Source organism: Ischnura elegans, chromosome 2 (genome assembly GCF_921293095.1).
Source record: "Ischnura elegans chromosome 2, ioIscEleg1.1, whole genome shotgun sequence".
Classification (NCBI taxonomy): Eukaryota; Metazoa; Arthropoda; class Insecta; order Odonata; family Coenagrionidae; genus Ischnura; species Ischnura elegans.
Window position 1 is genome coordinate 17,599,979 of NC_060247.1, and position 27,828 is coordinate 17,627,806.

Here is a 27,828-nt window from a genome sequence, read left to right on the forward strand (position 1 = left end):
CAGTTCGAGGATTATGGATTGAGGGTGTATTTAGGATTAACCCTAGACCCTTCGATCAGTATTAAAGCACTCTACTCACTGCAACCATACACCTGCCCTCCACTTTTTGTAGATTTTTTTCCAAATCTTGTTTGATATACTTTTATAGTGATCTTTTCTTTATTTAACTTTTCTTTTAAAAAATCTTGTTAGAAACTTACCAGTCATCAGGGTAACAATTATTGCAATTATAAAATATTTCATTTCGCCTGAATATCCCGCAATATGGTGAAAGACATATTGGTTACATACAAATAAAAATACTATGATACTGTATAATGTACATGCATCTTTCATCGTTAATTTTATATAGTTCCGATAAGTGACCTTCAATGCGATTCAGCGAAAATTTAATGCATGAAATGGAATTTCTAATCGCCGTTAGTTTCATCTGCAGAATCTTTGTAGACAGGAACACCAGCAACATGGAAGCATGGATGCAAATGGTGAGGTTCTTGCTGAGTTATTATGCTCCTGATACGCTGGGCCTGATATCCTTGGGTGGCAATTAGTACAAGCAGCCTTAGTGGGAGCACTTTAAGGGTGTGAGAATGGAATCTTCTCTATTTTCGGGGCTCTCAAAGTTATTACGGTCGCAAGTGGATGCTTGAGAAATATTCAGGAATTCCAGGAACGTTTGAGGAAGCGTGTCACATACTTATGAGTTAAAGCCCCGAAATGGTTCAAGACTGGCCATTCGTCCTCTTTTATGATACCTTATTATGGTATAATTAGGGCGAGGGAACTATTAAGCTATTTTGACTGGTAAAACGTCGTTTAAAGCGAATGTGCTGACGTTTAATTAATGAATTGGCACTTAAATGAATGGATTTAACCAACGTTTTCTCTAATTTGGTGAAATGCGAGGCTTTTGCCGGAAATATTTATCTTTGCGACACTTTTTAACCATTTTTAAGGCTAAAGGGATAGTTCTTTTTCTCAAACACGATGATAAATACGAATTTTGCACTATATATTTCGTTGTATATTTATTTTGAATATCACTGCCCGTTTGAAATTTAATTTTTATTAATATCATTTTCATTTCTTTTTAAAAAGAAGAAGAACGTTTTTGTACACTAAACTATCCCAAGATACGAAGTAATAAATGGCTGAATATGGATGTGTCCTACTCAATGTGACCATACAATATAAATAACCATCCTTTATTATTAAATTTGCCGCATTTATTTTTCTCCTACGCTCGCAAAAAATAACATTGCTGTTACCTTAACGACGTTGGTAACGAAAAACAGATTTCCAATAGGGCATGGTTCTCCCTGAGTAGAATCCGTCATTTCCTCATATATTTCAGTTTTTTTCCGTGTGCGATCCAAATGTAGAATTGCGGAAATGTTTGTGCCTTTTTCTTCTCAACTGTTTCCTTCGTCGAAAAACGCTAAAGTATGTTGTGGTGTCTAGAATTATTTCGTGGGACATACAGCAAAAACTAAAGGTTAGAAAAATCTGAGAGCGCTCTTCAAGCATACATATGTACACATGCATGCTTGAAATATACGAAGATATGTGAAATGATGTCGTAGTTAATTGAAAAATAAGTCGGATTTACCAGTTCCTGCAAGAAGTAGTGAGAAATGTTATCACCATCAGTCTTTTTAACCAAAATTAAAGTACCATATCTCCCTATTAGTATCGTCTTCCTTACCTATGGCCATAAAACTCATCTTGAATCATTGTTAGCATGCCTTGCCTTCGTTGTAGACCCTTTCCATACATTTTTCCCAATGTGATGGTTTTGACATGTTCCTGTGTATTTGGGAACTTAAAGTCCATTGTAATTTCATTAGAAACCAATGCTTGAAAAGCCAAAGAAACCGCAACCGCTTTTTCAGAGCATTACTCGACAAATGTTACCTTTTCCTACGGAATCGAATTCAAATAATCGACCGACTATCTTTGGGTTTCTCAAAGAGAACCAGCCATTATCCCATAATGATCCTTATTCTCCGTGCGAGGCTGCAACGTAAATTGAAGAAGAGAAAATCCTCTCGATAAAAAAGAATGTTCCCGCCAGAATTCCAAATAGCTGTTCTTCCTTTCTCTAAAATCTCTTTCGCTCCGCGGAGCAGAAGGGCGACGGAAACTTTTCTCTGAATAGAGGTTTCGGGAATAGCGTACAAAAGGGAAACAGGAGTAGTGACCACGGTCGCGTTCGCTAAAAGTGGAAACAGGACGGGAATCGTCGGCGCGGAAGATTTATTCGGCGGGGGCCTTAAGTCTGGGATGTACGGCGGCGACGCGGGTTGGAGGGTTAAATGGAGGAACCGTTGCAAGACGCGGGGAAGAAAAGCGGTCCAATCCCGAGAAGTCGAATCGATGGGGTGGAAAGAAACTTAGAGCCATTCTCTCTTCCCGCCGAAGCTCATTCTGAAGGCTGATAAAAAAAACCTTTTTTCTCATTTTGAATTAAATTTTTATTTAAAAATCCCTATTTTTTGTTATGTCTTAAACCTCTCGCCCAACAACAAAGAACGGCGCAACGTGATTTTCCTCCGGGTGGTAACAGAAACTAGGTTTTCATGCTAAGGGTTGTTTTCTGGGGTGGAAAGAAACCTCAAGGCATTCTCTAACAATTTTTTTTAATAAACCCAACGCAATGAGGCATATATTAACGTATTTGAACATAAAATACGAATTTTAAACAATCTTACGTGAGATTAGAGGGAGGGAGGGGGTCGAGCCAAATATCACGATTTCTCACTAAGGGGAGAGGAAGAAAAAAATCGCCAAAATCACCTCATGTGATCTCAGTGGACGTCCTCTAATGCAGCTCCATGAATATTGCTGGTGATGATTGTTCTTTAATGTTCTGAAAGCTTTGATGAGTATGCATAGAGAGCAGGTTGTTTGCACCTGGAGTCGTTTCAATCTTGGCTTTTTTGATTGCAATTACCATCATTCCAATTTTAGCACCCGGAGTCATCCATGCGGCTATTTCACATGGCCTAACTTGATTATTTGATTTCTTCCACCATTCTAGACTATCATCTTTTTCAGTTTCATCACATCCATTCTGCTTTCATTCATAACTTAATTGAGTATACTCTTTCTGCATCTTCTAAAGTAATACCCCTTCGTGGTCTAATAGATTGCCTATATCGAATATTTTACTACTGTTTTTTTCAAGTAAGTCATTTATATAGCAATTATTTGAGTAACATCCACTGCAGAAAATTTCTAGGAATTCATAGAAACAAATAATGAGTTATAGCAGGGAGGAAGTAATGTTTAAACAACGTGCGTCGCATCGAATATGTTCGGAAAGACAGCAAATATGCATTGCCTTCCTCTTGGAAGTCCTCAGGTCTCGATCTGTCAGAATGGCATTCAGGCGTCGCAGTAATTTTCTGCATAAATCCATTTGACCTCCGTGCGAAAATGTATCTTTCTGTTTTTGAGAATCAGTCATCACAAACACATTTCCCGATTATGCTGTATCCCTCTTGCGGCAAGGGCCCTTATGACCCACAGAATGCTCTTACCGACATCTGTACGTAGGGCGTGCATTTCAAACGCTGTAATGACTTAGTGCCTGGTTTGAGCCTTCGAAACGAGGCCTTCGCAAACCCAAACCTGCACGATGCAGCGCAAGAAGCTTAGCTCTGGCAAGCCGGTGTGTTCTTCTGCGTTGCTCGAGGAGCGATAGAGCGACGGTTGGTATTGATACCAGCCAACGACACTCAGCTGTAATTACATTTAAATGAGCATCGCCATCGAACGTAGCTAGATTGTTGAATGGGATGCTTCTGTCGACCAAGACGTTAAAGCCTCTGCGATCCTCTTAACATGTTCTCCCAAAGCAAACGCAAGCTTCTCCATATCGATACGATCCTTCCGTGCCAGACCCTGCAAAAGAATCTCAGTGGGTAAAATGTCACATTTTTAGACTATTATATTTGAAATAGAGCAATATTGGAGTTTTTTAGTTTAAAATTTGGATTTATGTAGATGCCCCGTTTAAAATGAACGATAGAATATCACTCGGAAGAAATATCAACGTAATGCTTGAAAAGTCAATAGTGAGGAGAGTGTGATGCCTAACATTTTTAATGATACCTTTTATATTTAAATATACGATATTTGCCACTAGACACGTTTACAATCCTAAGATTGGTTTTAACTATCCACTCAATTATCCTTTCGTATAATTTTTCCACGCGAACGTATTTCTTCTCTTTCAGATCCTTCTTTGCCTCTTAGCCAACAGTTCGGAATGTAGAATTATACCGATATTTTTAAGAACCACCGCAAGAGCCTTCATAAATATTTTCAGTGATTAATGTACGATTGAAGCTATGATTGTTGGAATTTTAATTTATGGATTAGGATCGTAATAAGCCAAGTAACACATAGTTAACCTTTGTAAACAGTGTTTAAACTAATCACTGTTTCATATTTTTTTACTTAATTTTTACTTTATTCCTGTTCTTAACTCAATGCAAATGGAGGCCAACGGTTGCTGAAGATTTTGCAAATTGGTGCGAATAAGGCAATTGTGAACGGCTAAGCACTCAAAAAATACCTGCTATAAGAGAGACCTTTGGAGATTCGGCGATATTAATTACAGGTAGTTAATGGGAAATTTTACCTTTCTTCAGTGTAAAGATGTGGACAAGGTTAGTGTGGTAGTTGCTCGTGAACTTCGTTCGAATCGTAAATATATTTCTAATCCGTCATTTCGTTTGGTTTGTATTTAAGCACTTACAAAAAATATTTTATTTACCTCTAGCAAAGGTGGCACTGCATAAGTTTTTGTGGAAACTGTAAGACTTAGGCGCTTATTTTATTTAACCATTTAAAACTTTAAAATTATTGTAACTCCAGTATAAAATTTATCATATACCGCTGTAAAAGTATGAATTCCTTAATGGGTGTAGGCAGACACGTTGGCGGTATAAGATCACTCACAACATATTTCCTTTGGGGTCGGCTTTTGGCGATGCATTATTGAATAACTACCGCTAGTATTATTGATTCGCTTAAACCCTTTAAAATTCGTGTGAGAAAGGAATGGTTGTAGTAAGATAATTCTATCACCGACATTTATTACTACAATGAAACTAAACAGCTGACTTTTGTTGTCTGAATGTCTGAATAGGGAGAAACATCTTCTTTAGGCTCTGTTCTGCTTCTGTCGTTCGTTTGAAGAAGGAATCATGATCTGATATTGCTACCTTGAAATTAACTGTATTCCCTAATGAAAGTATGCCAAAATTTCATGTGAAAAGGAGAGGTGACGGGAGTTTTTTTCATCAAAGACCACGGAGCCTTATATTCATGTTATCATTTTTCTCGAGAGCCGGTAAATAATAATATATATTTCATTCTCGGCCAACATTTAGTAAATATTTTATCTTCCTCAGGGTTTTACGACATAGCAAAAATTAATCGACGTATATATACTTCAAAGATTTATTATAAGCAAGAGAATGGACGACGGATACTAGCGTCTCTTTCTTTTCTCCTCCCGTGTGCAGCGCTTCTAGGTTTCGTGACCCAAAATAACATTAGTATAAGTAGGGCTAAAGCACCTAAGATCTTCTGTGCATTTGGGTTCTCATGGACATAAAACTCCGGGGTCATTATATTTTTCATTATTTTTGCCAATTATTTATAAGCTGCTTTTACAAAAATCATGATATAGGAATTGAACACATTGTCTTTGAGAGGGTTTTTACAAATTTGGAGCGACTTTCTAGCATCACTTTTAACGGATATTCTAATCTGAAGGAGATCATTTTACCAATAACTTTACAATTTACCTACAATAGGCATTAATCCAATGCTAGTTATTCAAATGTTTCGATCTTCACATGCATAATGTTTTTATTGGCTTTATTTTATTTAGCCTTTTTATGGCTACAAAATAATACTTTTCGTCTTTTTTTTCACAGCTGGGCGTAGAACCGGTATCGGCGAAGGTAAATTTATTTTTCTGTTTTTTTTATTTTTGATTCTCAGGATGTTTGAACATTTTTTTGTCGTACGATTTTTTTCTTTGCACGATGATAGTATTTTTAAGTGTGAAATACTTTGATACATGACACAACACAGAGTGACGCCACACACATCTCACATTTCGTTTCCAAATTAGGTGATATCCAATTTTTTATCGGCACTGAGAAGGAGGTAGCATTGTACGACAACAGAGCCAAAGGCATGAACTACTGAGGCTGAACTGAAGAGGATCTAAATTTTAAAGTTGCATTTTTGGAATTTGATAGATAAAGAGAATATTAATTTTTCCTTGAAAACTGTTGATGGAATATGCAGGTTAACGATGTTCCAGAGAAGTCCCAAGCGAGTATTGTATGCTTGTGGTGGGGATTATTTCTCAAATTATAGCCAAGAATTCATATTTGTGGTGGAAATTGAGCTTTTCTAAGAAAATAATTTTTATCTCAAGCAATGAATTTCAAGGAAATGTAGTTTGCCGAGGGCGCACGTGTAATCAAAGCGCAAATCATCATCACCGGATTTGAAATCAGTATTTCATTACATTTGTTTTCAAGAGTTTCGTTAGAAGGATTTGAAACGACTTTTTAACATAAATAATTGATTTATTAATCAACAGTTTATTATTACTCCATAAATTCAAGCTTAGTCAAACTAGTATATTGACAATATCTTGAGCTGAAGGTTCTTCGAAGTCAGAGATTATGGCGTGGTCCTCGGGAAAAGGGCTAAAAGGTTGGGGATAAGGTAGAGTACTCTTGCGGTAGTGTACTATTCTTATGATATGGTCTGTACAGAGAAACATGAAGTCTTTCCAGAGTCTATACATGCATAGGAGATATTTCCACCGTCACGAAATGGTTAAATAGTTTTTATTTATTTTTTTATTTATATTATGTTGCATACATTTTTACTACTACAATATACCTCGTAATTTAAGTAATAAACTGGGTAATAAATCAATCATTTAGCCTTTTCGCATGCTACACATAACATTATCGTAGTAAAAATTAAGTTAAATCCATAATTTCACAGAATGAAAGTTATCTCATAAAAGGAACAATTAATACAACCGTCGATGGACCTTCAACGAAACTTCCAAAACAATTACAAGGGATCGAATTCATTATTTTCATTGTTATTAATGTCACCGCAGAGCAACTTCAACCAAGGAAAAGGAAAAAATGCATTTTTTTGCATCTTAAGCTAGCAAACATCCTCAAGTGTACAGTTCCCCTCACATCCGTCTTCCAAGGACTTGGGACTTCCTTGATTGCCTCAACCGTTCTTCCGCCATCCTCTCTTGTCTTCCGAGAAGCCCCCGAAACCACTTCCTCCATCTTGCCGATGGATAACAGAAACTTCCTCATCGCTCAAATGTGATTCGCCCGACGTCTTCGTCCCCCTAGTCGCCTTTATCATACGCTGGTTATCTGTCCACTCGTCACGCTACAGTTTTCGTTGACCGTTTCACGTTAGGAAGCATTTTTTTATACCATAGGCATGTAAGAGTACTGTGAATCATGGGCAACATTAAGCGTAGCTAAAATTTATCTCTATGTATCGTCTCCGTTTTATTTAATGAATGAGGCCATCATAATTTTAATTTCTCTTCTGCGCGAATTATTCGCTTGTATTTCTTCTCAACTCACTTTTAATGCTGAGTACACCTTGTTGTGAAGTTGTTTTTAAATAATAATCCGGTCTCTACAGAAGTGCACTTACCAATTTATATTGATTTTATTTTCGTACCAAAATATTAATACGATCATTTGAGTATATAGTGGTCTAGGCCAAATTAAGTAAAGGGATTGTGTCCTAAATCTATCTTTGATAGATAGCAATCACGTTCCACTTATATCACCCTCTCGCCTTCCCCTATACCCACACTCCCTTCCTCTTCTGCCATGCCATCCTAAGCGCTTGCGTTCAGCTCTCGCTGCAAAGTTTTATGAGAGGTGAGAGAAAGAGGCAGTGGAGCGCCTTAACGAGGCGGCAAATGTAATAAGTGCCGTTGGGGCACGAGGCGTTTGACTGTGAATAGCTTTCAATTTGCTCTGCTGGGTGACTTGGATCTACTTCCCACCATTATATTTCGTGAGTGAGACTTAGGACTCATGGAGATTTAATCGAGTGGTGGCTACCGTAACTGACTTCGGAGTTTTCCCGCAAGAAATAACTGTTATAATTCGTGAGTTTGTGCTTGTTCAAAGGAGATAGCGGCAAGGCAGAGTCCATGAAAGGTAATACAACAATCATTTCACTTTTACCCAAAACTAGCTGACCCGGCAAACTTTTTTTGCCTTATAAATTATTTCTATTAAATATTTTGGTGGTCAAATAAAAAATAACTAACTTATTGTAAGTGTGTGGGGATGTGGTATATGACTGAAAGAGGAAAATGCTGTGAACGATGTTGACCTATACAAACAGTAAACATTAATTTTTTTAATTCATTGTACTTTTTTTATCATATATATATTAAAGAGGATTTTTGTTTATCAACCAAAGTTGGTTCGTAGGTGTATTTCATGCTCCCAAATCACGTGGTGCTACTTTTGGTTTTGTCCGGCGCGTCCTTAGCGTCCTTATTTCATTACCATTAGTTACGTCACGACATGTAACTTCTGTGGTTGCTAATTCTGCTGGGTAGACAAAATCCTTGACTATTAATAATCTATTAATACTCTTGGGGCAAAACTTTTTTCTGGGATTGCGTAAGTTCATCCTGTGCGCGATACACAGAAATCATGTTTCCATTGTTTGCAGTTATACATGTATACCACCATCAGACCTGCTTTGTTCTTTTACCTAAAAATCCTGCCATGAGACCATGAATTCCCAGTTCGAAGTTTCCCACTTCTCTGGGTTCTTTACTTCCCGAGCAACACCGGGTGGCCTGCTAGTAATCAATAAATTTCAAATCACATCTCTATCACAACTTATGGCTATTAAAAAAAACTTTATCAGCCTCTTAGTTCAATTGAGTGTACGATATTTTTTAGCGTAAAGTGGAAGTTTAAATTTAGACTAAATTAAAACTTCCACAAACACAACTGTTTTGTGCATTTTGGTTTTTCGTATCGTTTTCTTTCTTTCTCTGTCTCACTGATTTATATTTGCCGCTAAACATTAGTAAAAAATATAAAATTAGTGGTTGAAAGTATTTTCATGGTCATGTCGTATTTTCATACCACACCATGTGAACCCGAAGTTATTACGTGATAATTTCCTTTTCACTGCAAAACGCAAAATAAATGGGCATAAATATATTATCTGTTTTAGAAAGGGCTAAATTCACTTTAAATCATTCGGATGCTAGGTTGACATTTTCCCATCCTTGCAAACTAGAGGTGAAGAACATCGTTTCATTGATTATCCGGCAAAGATTGGATAGCGAATTTACCCTCCCCCCTCATCCACCGATGACTTTCTATTCACTGGTATAAATAAGCAGAAATGTAGTGATAACAGGAGCATGTTCATTTTTATTCACGTGAAGGTTCGGTAAGTGTCCGCGGCCAGCCGCTAAGCGAGTAAATATTTATGTTGAGGGGCCGTTCTGTTAGCGGAGAAGCATCGTTAAAACCACCACGAGATTCAAAATGTTCCCAAATAGCCCGGAATGCTGAAAGGCTGACTCTTTATGAAAGGAGGGAAAGATATTTTAAGAACGCAGGCACTAGGATCGCGCGTTCTTTCATTTCTTATGAACGAAATTGCCCGCCTAAAGAAGAGCTACCGACCGAATATCCAAGTTCAAGCCTCGCTCCTTTTAAAACATTCCGTAGCTCAGCTGCTTATATCTTATACACGGTCTGGTCGACCTTATTTTGGGTGAATATGCCCATCACTAACTTATATAGTATACATTTTGTTTCTTTCCTTCTTCATCATAAGAGTCACATATATATTCTTGCGGAAAAATCTATTACTTCAGTAACACCTGTTTTGACATTTTTTCTAGTCTTGAATATGTTAGACTCGGTTAATTTTCCTGAGTGCACCACGTTTTTAACGTCTAAAGCTACACGCATGATATCGAAAAATAGGTGTACCATCTGGGCTGCATAATACGCTAGTTATATAATTCAGTTATTTATATGAGCGTTATTCAAGGGAATTTGCAAATTTTATCCAAGTTGATTCTGTCGATTTATTGCAACATTGAGTATGTTTTCCGGGACTTAGTGGATACTCAACGCCTGGGCAGTTCAAAATGTGCTAAATTTAAGTGGGCAAATGGGTGTGGGCAGTTAGAATGAGGAAGAGGAAAGCAATCAGCTAATTAGCCGTGCATATCATCCGTAAACTCTTGGTCTCAACAATTCATTTCTCTTGCGGATCGTATTTACTCGTGCGTGTCCTGCGTACATATTACGAGCAGGGCACCTGTGGACCCTTGACTGCTGAAAGTTAAGCTGTCATATTTATCAGAGGCATTGTAGTTCACATTTATTCACCTTCCACCTTATCTACCTCGCTATTTCGGTGGCCGTATCAAATAATTCCACCGTGGACAATGCCTATTTCTGAGAAAATGTATTTACAGCTTCCATCACTTCTGATACCTGAGATCATTAATTGGAATTAGGCTTTGTTAGAATAGGAAGGGAAAAATCTAAAAGTGGAGGAAGATTCGAGAAGATTTCAAAAAAATAGTTACGTTGCTAGAAGTGAGAAATGTTCTTACTATGTAATTAAATGCCATACCGTCTATTGATTTTAAACCAAACGAGCACACAGGAAACGACCAAACAAGCTTTTGCAAAGGTTATCAGCCTCTTGTAAGCCAATTCATCGACTGGAGAGAAGAACTATCGTCATTGGTCTAGCGTAGCGCATCGAGTGAGCTGATCATCGTCACAGGTCAACAATCCTAGGATTGGTGTGACGCAGCTCTCCACTCAGTTCTCTTATCAGCTAATCTTTTCAAACCTACGTATTTCTTCTCTTTTACATCCTTCTTTACTTGTTCCATATATTTACTTCGAGGTCTTCCTTTTCCGTTCTTGCCTTCCACTTGTCCCTCGACGATTGTCTTCATCAGACCATCATGTCTCAAGATGTGGCCTATAAGGTTATTCCGTCTTCTTGTTAAGGTTTTCATGAAGCTTCTCTTCTCACCTACTCCTCTTAAGACTTCCTTGTTACTAACTCGGTCGATCCATTTGATCTTCATCATTCTTCTGTAGCACGACATTTCGAAGGTCTCCATCCTTACTTTCTCCGCTTCGGTCATTGTCCATGCCTCACTTCCGTATAGGAGCATACTCCAAATGTAGGTTCTTATAAATTGTTTCTTTACTTCCATATTTAAGTTTCCCGCTGTAAGCAGGTATTTCTTTTGGTGGAATGCTCTCTTCGCCTGGGCTATTCTGCTGATGATTTCTTTCTTGCTTCTCCCGTCACTAGTTATCTTGCTTCCCAAATAACTGAATTCATCCACATCTGTCAGTCTGCGAGCTAAATAGCAATTGCGATCGCCATTAATGATTCAACGCGAGACTCCTCCCTCGAATGGAGCCGCTCCTTACACTGTTTGAGCATCCGGACAACACTCGACGTGAACCTCTGAACACCTCCCCACCCTCCTGCTTTCACTGACCGCACGGCCAACCAACTATTTGCGGCACCCACCCAGGATGGCCCTCAGTGAGAGGGAAAGCTATCATTAAATCTCTAAATGTAACCCTCAATACACTGCAGGACCACGTGACTTTGGACGCAGTCACGCGCACGAAATTTTTTTCATGGCGAACTTCATTCTTTGGTGTATTTAACTTTGCACCCGTGCGCGTGACTGCGTACAATGTCACTTGTTCCTGCAGTGCTTTGAAATTCGTCCTCGCAGACCAGCGACAAAATAAGAGTGAAGAAAAAGAGTTTTCACCCCGACAGTGGCTTAGTAAGCACGACCTTCGCCACATGTGCCACAGTGTGGACTTTTGAGGTCAACATCTTGTTCGGTAAAACCCATCCCGAAGTTTGCTCTTGGTGGTGGAACTGGCTAATACGCCTGACCGGTAATCGGAAGAATCTGGGTTCGAATCCCGGCCAAGTCATATATTTTTTCATGGCGAACTTCATCCTTTGGTGTATATAACCCTCAATAAATGATTGGAATGTGTACCTGTGATTTGATGGTTTCATCATCATCATCAGTCAACAATCCTAAGATTGGTTTGACGCAGCTCTCCATTTCTCTCTCCTATCCGCTAATCTCTTCATAGCTACATATTTATTCTCTTTTACATCCTTTATAACCTGTCTGATATAACTCATTCGAGGCCGTCCCTTGCCCTTTTTCCCTTCCACTTGTCCTTCAACGATTGTCTTCATCAGACCATCGTGCCTCAAAATGTGGCTAACTAAGTTGTCCCTTCTTCTGCTAAATGTTTTTAGGAGGCTTCTTTTTTCTCCTACTCTCCTTAGCACTTCATGGTTACTCACACGGTCAATCCATTTTATCTTCATCATTCTTCGGTAGCACCACATTTCGAATGCTTCCACTCTTGACTTCTCTGCTGCTGTCAACGTCCAAGCCTCGCTCCCATAGAGACACATACTCCATATGTAGCATCTGATGAATTGTGTCCTTACTTCTATGCTGGTATTTTCAGCTGTAAGAAGATTCTTCTTTTTGTAGAAAGCCCTCTTCGCCTGCGCTATTCTACTGTGTATTTCTTTCTTGCTCCGTCCATCGCATCCATTCCCAGGTAAGAGAACTCGTTCACCTCTTCAAGCTTATGCTTTCCTAGGTTGATGTTTGTTTTAGCCTCCTCTCTTTTACTGCAAACTAATATCTTAGTCTTCTTTTTGTTGATTTTCAGCTGATATCTGGCCATTGTCCTTTCCATGTTTGTCAACGTCTTCTTCAAATCCTTCTCTGTCTCGGCTATGACTGCTATATCGTCAGCAAATCGCAGCATACTAATTTTTTCTCCGTGGATATTGACATCCGAAGCTTTCTGCTTGATTTCATTGATGTAGGTGACAAATATTCATCACATTTTACTACCAATGTTAAGCTCAATTATTTGAATATCCTCAGGGCTAACAATAAGTGCAACATCATTAATTTGAAATAATTTACATCTTCCCTGGCTAGGCAACATAATGAAATCCGAAATCCACTTTTATCCTCCGCCCTTTCGATACATTTATCTCTACATATACCTACATGTTGACCACTAATAATAAGAAAGGCGTTAATAGATTCATAGGCTTGATACGTAATTTTATAGACACAGCTTTTTAATAGAATTATGGCTGGTATTCCAACATATATGGGATGAAAAGTAATAAACGGCACAAAAAAATATTTTTTTAAATTAGGTAAATGGAGAAGTTATTTTCATTGCGCACGAGTGTAAAGTTAAATACACCGAAGGATGAAGTTCGCCATGAAAAAAATTTCGTGCGCGTGACTGCGTCCAAAGTCACTTGGTCCTGCAGTGTATTGAGGGTTACATTTACAGATTTAATGATAGCTTTCCCTTTCATTGAAAAAATACATCCTTGTTTGTATTATAAAATAATACTCAGGTTAGCTTTCGAAGTATTCGTTCTTTGTAGACCAAAGGAGGCGATGTATATTTTAAAAGAGAGAAGTCGTACAACGAGGACTTCAGTCAAAAATGCAAGATTGCGTTTGCGTTTTTTTACAAAGACGATTTATATTGTGATAATGAAAATCATGTTTGAACGATGAACCTTAATTTTGCTATCCAGTATTGTTAAAAATGCACCGATTCATTAGACTTGCAAAACTTATTACACAATTACAGTTGTTATTTCTTTAATATTGTTTCCTTGTATGCTCTTGAGCCTAGTCCTGAGGATGCGCTGACAAAAAAGCAAAACTTTGGTTTCAAAATTTGACGAATACTTAAAAACTATATGACCAAACCTCAATGACCAAAAGGATTCAGTTATAAATAAAAACGTAGTCAAGAGCCACAACATAGTTATGTGTCTAAATCTCAGTTGAGTGGGTGCGTCTTTGTTTTTCTTTTTATCAAATAGTCTATGCCTATTTATCTGCTGCATTTTTATTGCCCATTAGCTGTAGCTTTTATTTTCGACTAATTGGGTCATCGTCCTACGTTTCCAGAGTCCAAATATATCTTTCAAAGCAGTCAACAGGTGGTATTATCCTGCCATCGAAGGGCAAATATAAAAGAAACCCGAGTCCTTCTTCTAATCAAACTCTTGAGCGAGGGTTAGTCTTGAATCCATTTCAATTGCTCATCAAATTTGAGACTTCGCTTCATTTTTGATAAAATTTAAATTTACTAGAAATACTTATTAGAGCGTGAAGTGGCGTTAAAAAGCAGGAGCGGAGGAATTTATTAGAATGTTTTTCAAAACTTCGACACAGCTCACTCTATCCGATACCAATATACGTACTTACGGTTGCATTCGATTAACGTGAAATTGTATTTTATCATTGGGTGTAATGTAGAGCGTAATTGGAACAAATTGACTGTCTCAGCAACCCTTGAGGACAGAGTGTCCTTTGCTTGCAATTATTTTTCCATGCGATGATAAACGTAAGAAAAAAGATGGTTATAATAGCTGGAGAATGTTTGCTTAAATTTAATTGGAAATTATGGATTCTCTTTTGTCTGATTGAATTCTTAAATATCACGAAGTCCGCTACTTTTGTAGTCACACCGAGTGAATAGAAGTTCTGAAACACATAAATAATGTCACAAAAAATGTACGGGGAAGAAAGAAGTATCCAAAGACAGTGAGCCAAAAAATGGCTTTGGAAGAGGGTGAGGTATAGCAAAGCAACGGAGTATATAGCAACTATGACCACAGATTAGAAGACAGATTTGAAGAAGAAGAAAAAGCTATTGAAATTTATTAAATACGTAAACTTGCCACCAAGAAATTTAAGAAGCATTGTATTGACAAAGAAATAGGCAACGTGTCACAAAGCGATGGATGTGTAGAAAAGAAAAGAGAAAAACATTTTTGTTAGTACTATTTCTTATGAAATATGATTTTATGCTTTCCCGGCGAATAATGTGGGTAAACTTTTCTCGGGATTCCCACCGGGTTAAAGTTTTTATAACGGCCAACATTTCAAGTACCGTCTCGGCACTCATCATCAGGGCTGAATATTGATTTATTTAATGTTTGGTTGCTAAGTCTCCTTGTAATAAATTTAGTTATATAAAAATATATATTAAAAAAAATAATAAAATAAAATACGATGCCAATTCTTTTATCGCACCTATATTAAACAGTCTAATTTCCTTATGTGGCCTTTTTACATAAATGAAGTTCTTTAACTGAAATTTAGAAATAATTTGGTCAACTGCATCAAGATTGACTATCTCTGTGACTGTAGGTGGCTTTAGTTTTTGATTTTTGCATTCGCGATTTTTCCCTCACTTCCAGAATCTTCTGCAAAACGGGTTTTCAAGTATTACTGATGGAATACCCAGAGTCTCCGTTTAAGTTATTTTTCTCCAGCTTAATTTCTATAGCTTCCATCGTGAGGCGATCCCAAAAACCTTTAGTATGGCAAATTATTTTTGCTTCTCAAAACTTAGCAACCAAACATTAAATTAATCAATATTCAGCCCTGATGGTGAGTGCCGAGACGGTACTTGAAACGTTGGCCGTTATAAAAACATTAACCCGGTGGGAATCCCGAGAAAAGTTTACCCATACTATATCTTATGTTATACAATAATAGTAATAAACCACTATAAAACGCCTTAATTAAGGAGAATGAGATTATGAAGTCCCTTCTTCCATCTAATGCGTTTAAGTATGTTAGTGACATGAAAATCAACCGGGTAGAAAACTCTGAATGTTTATGTTGGGCTTAGCAGCATTGATGATTTTGATGGGATACGCCCGCATAAGAAATTTCCCCTATTAAATGAAATGCTCTTACAAGAAAAAAATTATTCTACTTATATTAAAAATACATGCAGTGAATATGTTCACAGAATTTCGTGTACATTTAGTAACACATTGATGTAAGCAATGAAAATAACTTCTCCATTTACCTAATTAAAAAAATAATTTGTTGTGCCGTTTATTACTTTTCTTCCCATATATGTTGGAATACCAGCCATAATTCTATTAAAAAACGGTATCTTTAAGGAGTGTCTTTAAAATTACGTATCAAGCCTATGAATCTATTAACGCCTTTCTTATTATTAGTGGTCAACATGTGTATGTAGAGACAAGTGTATCGAAAGGGCGGAGGATAAAATTGGATTTCGGATTTGATTATGCTGCCTAGTCAGGGAAGTTGTTAACAATTTTAAATCACGTACTGATACTGTGAAACATTGCATGGAACAAGTAACTTTGTACGCAGCCATGCACACAGCGCAATGTTATATTCATCAAGGATAAAATTACTATTAAAGAAATGATCTGGTTTAGCCGGAATCCGAACTCGGATGTCCCGATTGATAGGTATGTTCTCTGTTAAGGCTTGGTGGCGTAACTAGTAGCATACTTGATCGGCAGTTGCAAGATCCGGGTTCGAATCCCGGCGAAGCCAAATTCTTTTCTTAATGGTTAAGTTTATCTATGGTGTGCATGACAAATGAGTTCCCAAAATCTGAGGAAAATTCGTTACCTATTGCGATTCAATCAATACCCGTAATCTACCTAGTGGAATGATCTCAATTTCCATGCATGTATGTGATTACAAATTCAAGTATATAGAGAATTATTCCGTGTTTATATTCTACTTCGGAAGTTAGATGAATGGTATTTGTTATCTTAGGGGATTATCTGAAATATTTTGTTCTGATATTTGATTTTCATAAATTAGACGTAGATTATGCATTTCCAGCCAGTTCTGTAAAAGCTTGAAAGGAAAATATAGAACATATATAGCGATCCTGTGCGGTGAATCCGATTATTTTTCCGTTCCATTTGCATTTTGTCTTATTTGACCTTTAACCGTTTCGGGTTGAGGTCGGCGGCAATGAACAAATATTATATGTTATTTTTAAGCGATCGCTAGCCTCCTTGATTGACTTCTATTCATTTTGGTGAAAGGTCAGCTGCTTCGAAAAATACTCTTAATTATCGGTTAGTTTTTACACTCTTCTCTCATTTTCATTGCAAATGAAGCAATTAGCTTTAATGCCTAAGACAATGAGTATTTTTGAATATTCACAGATATCATAAAGATGTCAGTAAGTCGAGTTTATTTATATTTTTTTCCAAATATGATTATAAATATAACTCCTCATTATTATCGGGAGAAAGGGTGCAGAAACATTTAAATTAATCTTTACTTGCTATGCTCAACAAATATATATTTTATAAAGGTATTTATTTCCTAATATTTTAAGGCTAAGATTTGGTCATCCCAGCTATTTCATTACTGCTCAGACGTTGTATTAAGTACATTATTTGTGAATATTTATTTACCTCCTGCGAGGTTCCAAGAAAATTTATTCCGTAAAAAAGGTATCGTTGATCAAATTTTTATTGCTTCGGCGTCATAACTCTAAAAAAGGTACATCCTAACTCATCAGATGCCATGTTTCCTACATTTTTGGTAAATTTCTGTCCATTTGAGTTACACAAGATAGGCTTGTATGTAAAAGACTTTTTTTGTTTGTGCTTTCTTGCATATCTTGATGCTTGTTCACGTAAATTTCAGCTGCGTTTACATTTGTATCAAGTGACGGGCTCATGGAACGAGATCCAGTAACAAATCGTTTCCATTAACCTATAATTGCACCGGAGGCTTTCGGAAGGAAACTTTCCCCTTCAATATTTACCCTGATCCTGCGTCTCGCCGCCTCCCTTCCTCGCGATTCCCTCTTAACATCCCTGGCTACGCAAATTGAGAAAAATGAAAATGGCTCCAGGTTTTTTTTATATCTCTCCCCGTTTTCTTTTTATTAATGGACACACTGGTCGTGGGAGGAGGGTTTGGGGCATGATGGGCGAGTAGTATAAGGGAAGAAAGTGGCGAGACACTCCTAAATCATCCTCAGGGTCTCGCGTGTAAATGTGTGCGTGTAAACGGGCGTGTGTGTATTTTTTCCCCCTTATCCAAGGGGTATCGCGACTCCTATCCGGAGGAGAGAAGGGAGAAGCGCGCGTTCCCAGCGAGATTCAATTACTCCTCCCAACCACTTCCGACCAACTAACCCCCAACTCCCCTGGGTGATAGTGGTATCTTCCTGGGACTGGGTGCATGACGCGGGTAACCCCCTACTCCGTGGGATTGCTTCCTGTTCATCTAGGATTCCCACCGGCCACGATGGCGCGGAGTGCAAGCTGCGAGTGCCGGTGCCTGAACCAGGCGCTAAACGAGGAATGTTTGCTTTGGAAAAAGGATTAACCCGAGTTCTGTTGGTTCTAAATGAACGTCAGTAACCAAGATGAAAGAATCAGAAAGGCATTCATGTACATCTACATAATACCCCGCAATCCGCCTAAAAGGCGTATGGCAGGGGGCGTTAGGACACCAGCCATATACACACAAAAAATGAAGTGCTCTAACAAAGTTGGGACTAGTGTTTATGGCTCGGGGGAAAAACGAATTCTCACATCTATCCTTTCGGCAAAACATATCTCTTAATTTATCGGTTCTATTGGACCTGGAAATATAGTGTGGCTCTAATATTATGTTCTCTGTGTCGCTCTTAAAGATATCCATTCTCAATCGTTCAAGCAATCTAAGCCTAGCGCGCAGCCTCCTAGTCTCCAGCGGCTCCCAGCCTAAATCGCTTAGCATCTGGGTAACGCTGTCTGTTCGCACGTAGCAGTTTTTGACGAAACGCGCAGCCTTCCTTTGTATTTTATTCAGTTCGCGGATTAAGCCTTTCTGCACCGGATTCCATACGCTCGCTGCATATTCAAAGTGCGGTCGGACGAGTGCGAAATAGCATCTTTCTTTTACTTTCTCATCCGAAAATCTTCCCACAATACGCTTGACATTGGGTCTCACCGCTGATGTGACACGAAATTGCAATAAGTTGGCTTAGTGTTATAGTAATTGTAGTGATAACATCTAATAATTATGTAGATTATAATGAAAATGAGATATTTTCCCTCTTATCTTTACCTCATTTAATTAATGATAAATAATTTTTAGATTATAGGTCATATATATTTAGCGAGCATTACCACCAAAATTGCAGAAGAGGCTTAAATGTCACATGTAGACTGATACAAAAGCTTGTGATTGAAATTACTCTCTCTCCGGCTATGAAAAAAATATGAACTGGCTTTCAGTGTTAACGGTCTAATGATATGCTTTGTATCTTTTTGATTTACGGGTTTTCAATTTGGCCGTTACAATGAAATAATGAAGACATTCATATTCCATTGCGGTTTTCTCCAGTGTAATAGGTGTTCTAGGCTGTGCTTTTCATCTATAGAAAATAATTTAGGTGGCTTGAACTTTTTATTTTTATGTTTTTTAGAAACTTTACGTTCGTAAATATATTGTGTATTTTAAGACATAAGCGGAAAATTGTTATCTTTACCATGGCAGTTTTGTAGTTTTTAGCGTGGAGAGTTAACATATGGTCTCAAAGGGCTCTAAAATCTATTGCTATAAATGTCAATTATGAAGTTACAGATATTCTTTTAAGATAATCTGTATATTCAATTTGGAAACTATAATTAGTGAGGATTTTAAGAAACGTCAACAAACTTACTCGGTTACAGAAAGCGTTTCTTGATGATTATTGCGGACGTCACATGCCTGTCCAAATCAGTTCCAATAAGTCAAATCCTGTTTCCAGGGGAAAAAATATTTCGTGTCCTTCAGTTCCACCATAGCGCCATACGCAGGTATTTTATGGACGTAATTCTAAATATGCGCTTTCAGAGACTTGCGATTACGGTTTAAACCGCCTTGCTGGGGCAAATAGGAGTTTGAACATATTTTCGTATATATTTCGGAGAATGCTTATAGTTTTTATGGTCGAAAGTGAGAGCTCTGAAAGGAATAATAGGCGATGTCTAAAATAAGGAAACGGTTACTGTGCTGTGAACCATAGGGTCGACGGGGAGATGGGTGACGGAGTTACGGGAACTTTGTAAGAAAACATCTGCCCCAAAGGATGTTTACATCCTTCTCGGAAATATTTGGTGATTCCTCTAGGAAAAATAAGACAGTAGGAATTTCCAAGTCTTGAACGATAACACGTTAGTCAATGTCCTTTTCAATTGAAACCTTCACTAAGAAGTGGTTGGAAAAATCGCCAAAAAAATTTGCTGCAAGTGTCTTGGAAATACTTGTTTTTCAACAGGTATATTTATAATACATAATAAAGTATAAATATGAAATTATACGTTCAGTAACAATTTTAAAGTATTTCCATCCATCAATTTCCCTTATTTGGTAAACTCTCGTTACAGAAGCATTCACAGGTTAATCGCTCGAAAAAATCTTGTTATTTGTCCCCAATAATTGATTAATCATGAAATATTTTTTCATCAGCATGCAAAAAGCATTGGCTTGACTTTCTCTTCTACTGTTTAAGATCTCAGACGAAGGCCGAGATGATCATCACAACTTTGGTCGTTCAATCCTGAGATTTATTGACTTCAGCCCTGGATAGCATATAATACATCTAATGTTAGATGGCGTAATTCCTCGTGCCTCATCCGTTTTACTCTCTTCTTTATCCTTCTTTATTTTTGTCGTGCATTTTTTCCTGAGCATTTTTCTAGGGATTTTCTATCAAAATTTCTTTATTTATATTCTTCACGATTCCATTCAAAGTGTCACCAATCCTCCTGGTTCTCCTTCTCTTAATAGTGTTTCATAAGACCCTTTCTTCTTCTAATCCTCTTTAAATTCTTCCTTTTTTATATTATCCATCCGTAGGCACTGTGTAGTATGGTACTTAGTCAGCCATCTGCCATGATGACGAAGTCCCACTCGAGAATCGACACGTTGGCAATAGAACATTTAACCCGGTAGGAAACCCGAGAAGAAATCCTTTAATCTCTTCAACAGCAAGGCCGATGATTTTATATCGTGTTTATTTTTTAACATATTGTCCCAAATTGTTCCGTAGACATAAATACTTTGCTTTTAACAAGTGATGTTTGAGCTAATAGATAGGCTTATGCCCATGTTGGGGCAGAAAATCCAAAAGTTGTACCAGCCCGGGGAGAAATTTTCTCAGAATAAGTAATACTTTATTTTGTTTGATGCTAGGAAATCTCGGTTTTCTTACTTATTTCCTTCAGTTCCTAACATAAAAACGGTTTACGTCCCCGAAATAACAGTTTTCATTAAAGATCTTTAATTTATGAAAATGTTTATGTTTTTCTTTCATTTTCACGTCATTTTCACGCTTATTTTCAACTCAGCATTTAATACCCCATCTATTTGCTAAATGTAACAATTTTATATCGAAATCTAAAGGAAAACCCCTGACAAAATTTCCTGAAATCATTCCTATTGCGTATGCCTGGCTGTAAGTACCTCATCTAAAAGTGATTTCTTTTTTGATAATTCAATTAAATTGTAATTGGTGAAAAATTACTGTTTCACCTTTTTATTGCGGTCAAAGACTGGTTCATGAATTAAAGGACGATACCAGATGATGCTTGTAAGAGTGTTCAATTTTGAAGAAAACTTTCTCCCTTTCTCTACCGGGTCAAATTATGCATGGCCTATATTGCGATACTGCTCTCTGGAATCCAATTCTGAAAGAACGCATGAACTGCTACAAAAGCTTGCAATTGTAATTACTCTGGCTCTGAAGAATATAATCTGACCGTCAGTGGTACCTGTGTAATAAAATCATGCGTATATTTTTGATTTGCGGTTATTCATATTGGCGTGTACCCGGAAATCATGAATAGGTACATTCATAAGCCATTGAGGTTTCTGCCAGTAAAGTAAGTGTTTCGGTAGTATATTTCGATTTATTTACAATAAGTGAGATTAATTAATCCGACGGAAACCATGAGTATAAGTTCTGAAGATGGCATTCGGGTTTTGGAAAAATTCCATAACCATACTTTTTAGCTCTATGGACGTATTTTTTCCATTTCTTATCGTCGCATAGACATAACCTCCCTACTCTCTTGGAACTAGGTATGATCAACAAGAGTTCCCATTCCGTTTCAAGGAAAGTGTGCTTTAATTAGTGAAGGCTCCAAAAATTTCTTTCAGATGATTTATACTATGAGCTGGGGAGGCCTTGGGTTGAATTCAAATGCGGTTCGTGAGCTAGCTCGTTTGGATGACTTTTTTGGTCTTAAGTATCCCTGAAGTGATTAATTCTCGTCTGACCTATTCGTCTATAGTGGGGTCAATTTTTTTATCACGAGAAATTTAGGCATGAAGATATATACGATTAATGTTGCAACGATTACAGTTATTTAGAAAGCGTGTTCCCTCTTCATTTTATTCTATCCCACTTTTATTTGACGGAATTTATGAACCTCGTAAGTAGTTTATTTTATGCGTGAAATTGTGTCATATCCTATGAATTGTATCTAAATTATATTAGATGAAATTCTTTTCTAGATGGGTGCGTCATGAGTGTGTTATTGACTTTGTCATCCTGTTTCTTTGGCTATTTTTGCTGGATGATGTTTATTTATCCGGCTCACCTCCGTCAACTCTCCCTTTTCATCTCTCAAATCGAGTTATCTCCGCAAAACCTCTGAACTGTGTGGTCCCCCCAATCACCTCTTCCCCGGCAGTCAAGACCTCGGGATCCATTCCTTGCGTCCATCAACGAACACCCACCCGCAGCGCAGGAAAAGGAAAATAAAAAATATATAAGCCCGGCTGCGTGGTGGATGCGCCTCATGAAATATTGATGTCGCGGTCAAGGAAAAAAAACGCGCGCACGTCACATTAATACAGCTCGCGTGTCACGTGAGGATGGGATAGACATCTCCCGTGGAAAGTGGACGAGGTGTAAAAGGGTGTGACGGCAATGACGAAGAGGAAAAGGTGTATGCATATCAATGTGTGGGAAACCGACGAGAGAACATCATGCGACTTTTAATCGAAAATAACTGATGCTTTCACGAGCAAAACCCGCAGTTCTCCAGATAGGATTATGTATATTTAAGTATAAATCATAGGGTATCATTTTCCTTCATGTTCCCGTATCTGACAAATCGTATGTTCCCTGAAAGATATTTTTTTACCTCTCAGAAAAGACAATTTATGAAGATAAGGTTGAGGAAAATAGGATACTTAATATCATGGTACGTCATCACGAAGTTATGGTATTTTTTGTCGGAGATTCAGATGTTTTTTTATTTTGCAAAAGCATATATCCTTCAAATTTAAATTTCTAGATTACTTGAGAATGACGTTCATGTTAGTAGTCTATATTTCAGAGGAAAATTAATTCGTGTTGTAAGTTGGCATGATTCCATACGGGACGTTTCAATTATCAAATCTATTTAGGTTTTTAAGGATGTTTCTGATTGTCAACGTACTTTCAACACTTGGTCATAATACTGTGAAGAATTTTATTGATTATCTAATTAGCTCAAAGGAGAAATATTTAAATGCATCAATTATCTAATCGAGGATATACTTTAACTTAAAACAAAACAATAATTCTCAAACAACGGCGAATTTGAACCCTTTGCGAAAAATCAAGTCACATATTTTTTACGCTTCTTATCTTCTTTAACTTTTACGCTCTTGAAAGTTATGCATCATACTTTTCAAATTTTTCCTTTGGCATCTTTTGGTAGAAAAACATTGTAATCCATAGACTAGGATATTTTCGGGATTCAAACACCTTTAAAGTTATTTTGGAAACGTACTTTTCCGCATTTAATTTTTCACCGTTTCACTACAGGGGATACTCCATGGTGAGGGAATTTCATGGATACCTTGAATTTTATAGGCTATGAGGCAACTGTAAACTTTATCAAGTTTTAAGGTGCTTTATTCCTCCAACTTATAAAATCATGTTGCATGCTCGTGATAATACCAATGCGTAAAACGAAACTAAATATGACTATAGTAAACTATTTTCCTCCATTCTTTTAACCACAAATATAGGATTATTTAATTAGGCACTACATGTGTTTTCATCATTCACTCCTTAAAAAAGGTTTTTAAAAGCTGACGGGCGGAAGATATGAATGTCGCAGAGATATAAGCCATAACCAAGGCTGTGGGTAAACTTTTTTCGGGATTCCCATCGGGTTGAATACTCCATTTAGCCGACGTTGCAGAACATAATTTTACTTGAGGTTATATTTTTTATTTATATCACCACCAAAAACGGCACAAAGACTTTGGCTGTTTATGTAAATGAATAATAGCTGAAAGATAGTTTATAAAAGCTAACTGAAAACAATATTTTTTAACATAAGAAGGGGCATTATAGATTATACAGCGGTGAATTATTCATATGGCGTTTTATGGAGGATGTGTAAATAGTGGCGGATGAAAAGAGGTCCATGGAAATAATTTTTGAATAAGGAAAGGAAATATATAGAAATACTAAGGTTTAAACTGAAAAAAACTGAAATAGCTGCAATAAAGAAACTGACATTTAGTTTTTTGTAAATTTACTCAAGTTTGATACACCTAATGAATTGCAACAATGTGATCTACCAAGAAAACAAAAATACATTCAGTAGCAATGAGGATGAGCCCCGAGTCGGAGCTCGTGACGTCGGCTAAAATGGAGTATTCAATGATTATAGGAAAGAAAAGTTTAAAAAGTTTACACACATTTTTGTCCGGGAAAGCTGCAAAACTTATATAACGAAGGCTTTTAACAGATATTTATTTTCGTGATCTATCAATTTCATAACTTTTAGATGTCATTCCTCGAGATTGAAAATATTATTTTGAAAATATTAAGATGTCAAAGGTCGGCCATGTCAAGGGGAGGAAGCCATGGCGAGACCATGGCCTCGTCCCCTTACTTTCGCAGTAAGAAGCGGTAAGGAAACGACCAAAATTTCAGAGCCATGCGATTGAATTTTTCCATTTCCTCATTTCTCGTTCCACTGGACAGCGTCGTTTAATTCTTCCTTGGGCTGCCGCACTTACGTCTCAGTCGTCGCTTATATTGCCTCCACTTGGGGGTCCTGAACGTTCCGTGTCCTCTCCAGGGGCGTAATGGGTCACGTTGAATTAGCCCCTGGCTCAAAGCATTACACTCGCTCGTATGCCGTCGACCTGATAGCCCTCGTTCCGTATCTTCTCCCGCGGGAATTCTATCCTATGAGAAACTCCTCGCTCAAGGTTGAAAGTCTGCTTGGTTAATAGAAATACAACCACGTGTTACAAATGACGTCAACACGATTCTAAGGTTACTCCTGTTGTATAGACAACCAACCCCTCATCCCTAATGTATATGAATTAATCTTTAATTGTATGTAGGCTATGGTTAGGTTATTGCTGTGCTGTAAATAGTTTTAACTCAAGAATACTGTAAAATATCATTTGTGTTTGTGGTTCCTAAAAAGAGGAAAGGGATGAGTTCAAACGTAATTGTTCAAATTTACTTTTTACCTACCGAATTAAAGAATTTTCATATCCAAACCAATATTAGTCTAATTTGTGAACCAATTTTCCTTGTAGAATTCAATTCTCCTGTATCAGAAAGTATTAAAGGAGAGAAAATGCTCCTAAACTCAGGCTAAACCTATGGCATGAGGACTTATTCTTCATCCCCTTGTCTGGCCATTGTTTATGTATGAATTGGCTCTTTCTTTCGAGGTACATCCTCGTTTAATAAATGAGTAAACTTTGACTATTTAGTATTATGTTAAATGCCCCTCAAGAATTACTCTCTTAAACACCAGACAAGTTGATTCAATCGTTGCTAGCTCAGCTTTTTTTGGAACGACATGCTGATCAGAGTAATAGCGACTTAGTAATTTTTCACACAACCTTTATTTAACCTAACCAGTTTCTACACATATTGTGTCTTTCTTAAAGGTATAACCGTAATGTGTTCCCCTTGGGAATGTTACAGTTACAGTCGAATATCGAAACCGGTTGGGTTTAGTAAACATTACGTGGAAAATCATGAAGTCGTTATTACTTCCCTCGCTAGACAATATAACTAAGGGCATATACGGGGGTTTTGGACATGGTCCTCAGAAAAAGGGAGATTTCGGCATGTTTAGCGAGAGGAGAAAAGTAATATAGTACAAATGCGTAATGGCGTACTTTCATTTTTTAAGTAGCCGTTCCACCAAAGTCATCTTTACCTTAGATTGAACGTAAATGAGAGCGATTTTGTTTTTACGCGCGGGTACAATATTTAAATGGCAGATTTAATGATCATATGATGGATGTGTTGGGTTTCCGTGACTGATTCCGTGCGAGGAGTTCGTTTACATATTGATTTCTTCACTTGTAAATTCTATTTGTTGTGAAATGGATACGTAAAATGAAGAGAATAATGTTTTTTTAATGAAATTTAAAAGATTTACCTCCGCTATCATTTTTAATTCACGTAATGACTTCCTGCTGGCTTCCAGATTTGGATTCTGAGAAGGTACCTTGACTGCTGTTGTTTGTCTCCATTGATGCGTCCAATTTGTTCCACCATTTGGCTCTAGTCGCTTCAAAATTAAAGAGATCGTATTTTTTCGTGGAATGATTCGGTCCCTACTTTTCTAGCATTTAACGATGAAAAGTCGATGGCCCTTTCGCTGATAAGTTGATGACGTCAAGAGCTTACGCTGATCATCTCCAGGCAGAGAAGCTTACGTAAAGCTTCTCTGCCTGGAGAGTCGACTTTACGTTCATTGATGCTATTATGCGATGATACTATTTTGAGGTGTTCCATTCCCCCAATCCTTGTAAAGAGTAAATTAATTCTAGTGACGTCATTAACTCTTGAAAAATAATGTGGAAAATTTCGAGTTCTTTTATTCTAAAATTATGAGACGGAAGCTGGCTTTTCTTCTATCGCGGTAACCTATTTTATTTACCTAATTCGTAAATACGAGCCCCCTACACGCCGCTCCCCAGTGACTCCAGTCCTCGCTGACTTTAAAACTCCGAACCACGTTACCCCAATCTCACAATCCACGATTCTTCCATCGCCCCTAACATATTTAGCGTATGAGCTGAAGCGGAGGATTTCCTTCGCACCTCGGTTACCATTCACTACATCCTTACATCTTTCTTTGACCACTGGTTCAGTTTCATCTCCATGTTCTAATCCTGTAGAGGAATGCAAATCAATGTACCCTCCTCACACTCATTTGAGCACCTTTCCCGCGATTGATGAGTAGATCAAAAGACGCTCATTTTTACTTCAATAAAACTTTCGTGGATGCTTCATTTCCTTTAATGTCTCGTATTGAGGCCTTTTTCGTGGTATACTGCTCGCTTACAACTAACAGTACCGTGACATTTTCATTGTAAACTGAGTAGACCTTTACTGCATCTCAAATATAGAAATTGTGTTACCGAGAAGCTACTACTGCGTTTTCATTTTGCTAAATATACGCAGATCAATTGACGAAATAACACCAAACCATTGAGACGATTGAGACAGGTTGAAACCCACATAATGATACCACGCGTCCCTCTTCTTATCCTTACTCCAGGGTTCAACAATTTTGCTCTAATTTGTTATTTGTCATTAGTAGCTAACTAATTTCCCGTTATACTACTGCACCAGTAAGTTTGGGGCGTTCAATCCGAAATTAAACAATTCACCACTCATAAGATGACCGTGTTAAGTCGCTTTAAGGTATAAATCCTGATATGGGGGAAGGTGGAAGTGGATAGGGTCGAAGGTCAAAGACTTTGAGAGGGGTCTGTGGGTAGAGAAAGGCTTACGAAGTCCGGGGGCTTTAGATGGTTGGCGGTCT

General features: G+C 37.6%; 1 long non-coding RNA gene across 3 annotated transcripts in view; it reads left to right on the top strand.

The window, feature by feature from the left end:
• LOC124174006 overlaps positions 1-27,828 on the top strand; it is a 284,348-nt gene that overhangs the window by 159,567 nt on the left and 96,953 nt on the right. The window contains exon 4 of one of the 3 annotated variants that reach the window (XR_006868832.1): positions 5,955-5,981. The exons of 1 other annotated variant lie outside the window; for it this stretch is intronic. This is a non-coding gene — a long non-coding RNA (uncharacterized LOC124174006). Of the gene's footprint in view, positions 1-5,954; positions 5,982-7,456; positions 8,259-27,828 lie in introns of those variants that run through there. One more of the 3 variants, XR_006868834.1, reaches the window with a different exon arrangement.